The following is a 6,105-nucleotide window of genomic DNA, read 5'->3' as shown; positions in this document are numbered from 1 at the left end:
TTAGGGTTAGGGTTAGGGTTAGGGTTAGGGTTAGGGTTAGGGTTAGGGTTAGGGTTAGGGTTAGGGTTAGGGTTAGGGTTAGGGTTAGGGTTAGGGTTAGGGTTAGGGTTAGGGTTAGGGTTAGGGTTAGGGTTAGGGTTAGGGTTAGGGTTAGGGTTAGGGTTAGGGTTAGGGTTAGGGTTAGGGTTAGGGTTAGGGTTAGGGTTAGGGTTAGGGTTAGGGTTAGGGTTAGGGTTAGGGTTAGGGTTAGGGTTAGGGTTAGGGTTAGGGTTAGGGTTAGGGTTAGGGTTAGGGTTAGGGTTAGGGTTAGGGTTAGGGTTAGGGTTAGGGTTAGGGTTAGGGTTAGGGTTAGGGTTAGGGTTAGGGTTAGGGTTAGGGTTAGGGTTAGGGTTAGGGTTAGGGTTAGGGTTAGGGTTAGGGTTAGGGTTAGGGTTAGGGTTAGGGTTAGGGTTAGGGTTAGGGTTAGGGTTAGGGTTAGGGTTAGGGTTAGGGTTAGGGTTAGGGTTAGGGTTAGGGTTAGGGTTAGGGTTAGGGTTAGGGTTAGGGTTAGGGTTAGGGTTAGGGTTAGGGTTAGGGTTAGGGTTAGGGTTAGGGTTAGGGTTAGGGTTAGGGTTAGGGTTAGGGTTAGGGTTAGGGTTAGGGTTAGGGTTAGGGTTAGGGTTAGGGTTAGGGTTAGGGTTAGGGTTAGGGTTAGGGTTAGGGTTAGGGTTAGGGTTAGGGTTAGGGTTAGGGTTAGGGTTAGGGTTAGGGTTAGGGTTAGGGTTAGGGTTAGGGTTAGGGTTAGGGTTAGGGTTAGGGTTAGGGTTAGGGTTAGGGTTAGGGTTAGGGTTAGGGTTAGGGTTAGGGTTAGGGTTAGGGTTAGGGTTAGGGTTAGGGTTAGGGTTAGGGTTAGGGTTAGGGTTAGGGTTAGGGTTAGGGTTAGGGTTAGGGTTAGGGTTAGGGTTAGGGTTAGGGTTAGGGTTAGGGTTAGGGTTAGGGTTAGGGTTAGGGTTAGGGTTAGGGTTAGGGTTAGGGTTAGGGTTAGGGTTAGGGTTAGGGTTAGGGTTAGGGTTAGGGTTAGGGTTAGGGTTAGGGTTAGGGTTAGGGTTAGGGTTAGGGTTAGGGTTAGGGTTAGGGTTAGGGTTAGGGTTAGGGTTAGGGTTAGGGTTAGGGTTAGGGTTAGGGTTAGGGTTAGGGTTAGGGTTAGGGTTAGGGTTAGGGTTAGGGTTAGGGTTAGGGTTAGGGTTAGGGTTAGGGTTAGGGTTAGGGTTAGGGTTAGGGTTAGGGTTAGGGTTAGGGTTAGGGTTAGGGTTAGGGTTAGGGTTAGGGTTAGGGTTAGGGTTAGGGTTAGGGTTAGGGTTAGGGTTAGGGTTAGGGTTAGGGTTAGGGTTAGGGTTAGGGTTAGGGTTAGGGTTAGGGTTAGGGTTAGGGTTAGGGTTAGGGTTAGGGTTAGGGTTAGGGTTAGGGTTAGGGTTAGGGTTAGGGTTAGGGTTAGGGTTAGGGTTAGGGTTAGGGTTAGGGTTAGGGTTAGGGTTAGGGTTAGGGTTAGGGTTAGGGTTAGGGTTAGGGTTAGGGTTAGGGTTAGGGTTAGGGTTAGGGTTAGGGTTAGGGTTAGGGTTAGGGTTAGGGTTAGGGTTAGGGTTAGGGTTAGGGTTAGGGTTAGGGTTAGGGTTAGGGTTAGGGTTAGGGTTAGGGTTAGGGTTAGGGTTAGGGTTAGGGTTAGGGTTAGGGTTAGGGTTAGGGTTAGGGTTAGGGTTAGGGTTAGGGTTAGGGTTAGGGTTAGGGTTAGGGTTAGGGTTAGGGTTAGGGTTAGGGTTAGGGTTAGGGTTAGGGTTAGGGTTAGGGTTAGGGTTAGGGTTAGGGTTAGGGTTAGGGTTAGGGTTAGGGTTAGGGTTAGGGTTAGGGTTAGGGTTAGGGTTAGGGTTAGGGTTAGGGTTAGGGTTAGGGTTAGGGTTAGGGTTAGGTTAGGGTTAGGGTTAGGGTTAGGGTTAGGGTTAGGGTTAGGGTTAGGGTTAGGGTTAGGGTTAGGGTTAGGGTTAGGGTTAGGGTTAGGGTTAGGGTTAGGGTTAGGGTTAGGGTTAGGGTTAGGGTTAGGGTTAGGGTTAGGGTTAGGGTTAGGGTTAGGGTTAGGGTTAGGGTTAGGGTTAGGGTTAGGGTTAGGGTTAGGGTTAGGGTTAGGGTTAGGGTTAGGGTTAGGGTTAGGGTTAGGGTTAGGGTTAGGGTTAGGGTTAGGGTTAGGGTTAGGGTTAGGGTTAGGGTTAGGGTTAGGGTTAGGGTTAGGGTTAGGGTTAGGGTTAGGGTTAGGGTTAGGGTTAGGGTTAGGGTTAGGGTTAGGGTTAGGGTTAGGGTTAGGGTTAGGGTTAGGGTTAGGGTTAGGGTTAGGGTTAGGGTTAGGGTTAGGGTTAGGGTTAGGGTTAGGGTTAGGGTTAGGGTTAGGGTTAGGGTTAGGGTTAGGGTTAGGGTTAGGGTTAGGGTTAGGGTTAGGGTTAGGGTTAGGGTTAGGGTTAGGGTTAGGGTTAGGGTTAGGGTTAGGGTTAGGGTTAGGGTTAGGGTTAGGGTTAGGGTTAGGGTTAGGGTTAGGGTTAGGGTTAGGGTTAGGGTTAGGGTTAGGGTTAGGGTTAGGGTTAGGGTTAGGGTTAGGGTTAGGGTTAGGGTTAGGGTTAGGGTTAGGGTTAGGGTTAGGGTTAGGGTTAGGGTTAGGGTTAGGGTTAGGGTTAGGGTTAGGGTTAGGGTTAGGGTTAGGGTTAGGGTTAGGGTTAGGGTTAGGGTTAGGGTTAGGGTTAGGGTTAGGGTTAGGGTTAGGGTTAGGGTTAGGGTTAGGGTTAGGGTTAGGGTTAGGGTTAGGGTTAGGGTTAGGGTTAGGGTTAGGGTTAGGGTTAGGGTTAGGGTTAGGGTTAGGGTTAGGGTTAGGGTTAGGGTTAGGGTTAGGGTTAGGGTTAGGGTTAGGGTTAGGGTTAGGGTTAGGGTTAGGGTTAGGGTTAGGGTTAGGGTTAGGGTTAGGGTTAGGGTTAGGGTTAGGGTTAGGGTTAGGGTTAGGGTTAGGGTTAGGGTTAGGGTTAGGGTTAGGGTTAGGGTTAGGGTTAGGGTTAGGGTTAGGGTTAGGGTTAGGGTTAGGGTTAGGGTTAGGGTTAGGGTTAGGGTTAGGGTTAGGGTTAGGGTTAGGGTTAGGGTTAGGGTTAGGGTTAGGGTTAGGGTTAGGGTTAGGGTTAGGGTTAGGGTTAGGGTTAGGGTTAGGGTTAGGGTTAGGGTTAGGGTTAGGGTTAGGGTTAGGGTTAGGGTTAGGGTTAGGGTTAGGGTTAGGGTTAGGGTTAGGGTTAGGGTTAGGGTTAGGGTTAGGGTTAGGGTTAGGGTTAGGGTTAGGGTTAGGGTTAGGGTTAGGGTTAGGGTTAGGGTTAGGGTTAGGGTTAGGGTTAGGGTTAGGGTTAGGGTTAGGGTTAGGGTTAGGGTTAGGGTTAGGGTTAGGGTTAGGGTTAGGGTTAGGGTTAGGGTTAGGGTTAGGGTTAGGGTTAGGGTTAGGGTTAGGGTTAGGGTTAGGGTTAGGGTTAGGGTTAGGGTTAGGGTTAGGGTTAGGGTTAGGGTTAGGGTTAGGGTTAGGGTTAGGGTTAGGGTTAGGGTTAGGGTTAGGGTTAGGGTTAGGGTTAGGGTTAGGGTTAGGGTTAGGGTTAGGGTTAGGGTTAGGGTTAGGGTTAGGGTTAGGGTTAGGGTTAGGGTTAGGGTTAGGGTTAGGGTTAGGGTTAGGGTTAGGGTTAGGGTTAGGGTTAGGGTTAGGGTTAGGGTTAGGGTTAGGGTTAGGGTTAGGGTTAGGGTTAGGGTTAGGGTTAGGGTTAGGGTTAGGGTTAGGGTTAGGGTTAGGGTTAGGGTTAGGGTTAGGGTTAGGGTTAGGGTTAGGGTTAGGGTTAGGGTTAGGGTTAGGGTTAGGGTTAGGGTTAGGGTTAGGGTTAGGGTTAGGGTTAGGGTTAGGGTTAGGGTTAGGGTTAGGGTTAGGGTTAGGGTTAGGGTTAGGGTTAGGGTTAGGGTTAGGGTTAGGGTTAGGGTTAGGGTTAGGGTTAGGGTTAGGGTTAGGGTTAGGGTTAGGGTTAGGGTTAGGGTTAGGGTTAGGGTTAGGGTTAGGGTTAGGGTTAGGGTTAGGGTTAGGGTTAGGGTTAGGGTTAGGGTTAGGGTTAGGGTTAGGGTTAGGGTTAGGGTTAGGGTTAGGGTTAGGGTTAGGGTTAGGGTTAGGGTTAGGGTTAGGGTTAGGGTTAGGGTTAGGGTTAGGGTTAGGGTTAGGGTTAGGGTTAGGGTTAGGGTTAGGGTTAGGGTTAGGGTTAGGGTTAGGGTTAGGGTTAGGGTTAGGGTTAGGGTTAGGGTTAGGGTTAGGGTTAGGGTTAGGGTTAGGGTTAGGGTTAGGGTTAGGGTTAGGGTTAGGGTTAGGGTTAGGGTTAGGGTTAGGGTTAGGGTTAGGGTTAGGGTTAGGGTTAGGGTTAGGGTTAGGGTTAGGGTTAGGGTTAGGGTTAGGGTTAGGGTTAGGGTTAGGGTTAGGGTTAGGGTTAGGGTTAGGGTTAGGGTTAGGGTTAGGGTTAGGGTTAGGGTTAGGGTTAGGGTTAGGGTTAGGGTTAGGGTTAGGGTTAGGGTTAGGGTTAGGGTTAGGGTTAGGGTTAGGGTTAGGGTTAGGGTTAGGGTTAGGGTTAGGGTTAGGGTTAGGGTTAGGGTTAGGGTTAGGGTTAGGGTTAGGGTTAGGGTTAGGGTTAGGGTTAGGGTTAGGGTTAGGGTTAGGGTTAGGGTTAGGGTTAGGGTTAGGGTTAGGGTTAGGGTTAGGGTTAGGGTTAGGGTTAGGGTTAGGGTTAGGGTTAGGGTTAGGGTTAGGGTTAGGGTTAGGGTTAGGGTTAGGGTTAGGGTTAGGGTTAGGGTTAGGGTTAGGGTTAGGGTTAGGGTTAGGGTTAGGGTTAGGGTTAGGGTTAGGGTTAGGGTTAGGGTTAGGGTTAGGGTTAGGGTTAGGGTTAGGGTTAGGGTTAGGGTTAGGGTTAGGGTTAGGGTTAGGGTTAGGGTTAGGGTTAGGGTTAGGGTTAGGGTTAGGGTTAGGGTTAGGGTTAGGGTTAGGGTTAGGGTTAGGGTTAGGGTTAGGGTTAGGGTTAGGGTTAGGGTTAGGGTTAGGGTTAGGGTTAGGGTTAGGGTTAGGGTTAGGGTTAGGGTTAGGGTTAGGGTTAGGGTTAGGGTTAGGGTTAGGGTTAGGGTTAGGGTTAGGGTTAGGGTTAGGGTTAGGGTTAGGGTTAGGGTTAGGGTTAGGGTTAGGGTTAGGGTTAGGGTTAGGGTTAGGGTTAGGGTTAGGGTTAGGGTTAGGGTTAGGGTTAGGGTTAGGGTTAGGGTTAGGGTTAGGGTTAGGGTTAGGGTTAGGGTTAGGGTTAGGGTTAGGGTTAGGGTTAGGGTTAGGGTTAGGGTTAGGGTTAGGGTTAGGGTTAGGGTTAGGGTTAGGGTTAGGGTTAGGGTTAGGGTTAGGGTTAGGGTTAGGGTTAGGGTTAGGGTTAGGGTTAGGGTTAGGGTTAGGGTTAGGGTTAGGGTTAGGGTTAGGGTTAGGGTTAGGGTTAGGGTTAGGGTTAGGGTTAGGGTTAGGGTTAGGGTTAGGGTTAGGGTTAGGGTTAGGGTTAGGGTTAGGGTTAGGGTTAGGGTTAGGGTTAGGGTTAGGGTTAGGGTTAGGGTTAGGGTTAGGGTTAGGGTTAGGGTTAGGGTTAGGGTTAGGGTTAGGGTTAGGGTTAGGGTTAGGGTTAGGGTTAGGGTTAGGGTTAGGGTTAGGGTTAGGGTTAGGGTTAGGGTTAGGGTTAGGGTTAGGGTTAGGGTTAGGGTTAGGGTTAGGGTTAGGGTTAGGGTTAGGGTTAGGGTTAGGGTTAGGGTTAGGGTTAGGGTTAGGGTTAGGGTTAGGGTTAGGGTTAGGGTTAGGGTTAGGGTTAGGGTTAGGGTTAGGGTTAGGGTTAGGGTTAGGGTTAGGGTTAGGGTTAGGGTTAGGGTTAGGGTTAGGGTTAGGGTTAGGGTTAGGGTTAGGGTTAGGGTTAGGGTTAGGGTTAGGGTTAGGGTTAGGGTTAGGGTTAGGGTTAGGGTTAGGGTTAGGGTTAGGGTTAGGGTTAGGTTAGGGTTAGGGTTAGGGTTAGGGTTAGG

This window comes from Labrus mixtus, chromosome 18, assembly GCF_963584025.1.
Source record: "Labrus mixtus chromosome 18, fLabMix1.1, whole genome shotgun sequence".
NCBI classification, from domain to species: Eukaryota; Metazoa; Chordata; class Actinopteri; order Labriformes; family Labridae; genus Labrus; species Labrus mixtus.
The sequence above is the reverse complement of the archived record's forward strand: the minus strand, read 5'-3'. Positions refer to the sequence as shown.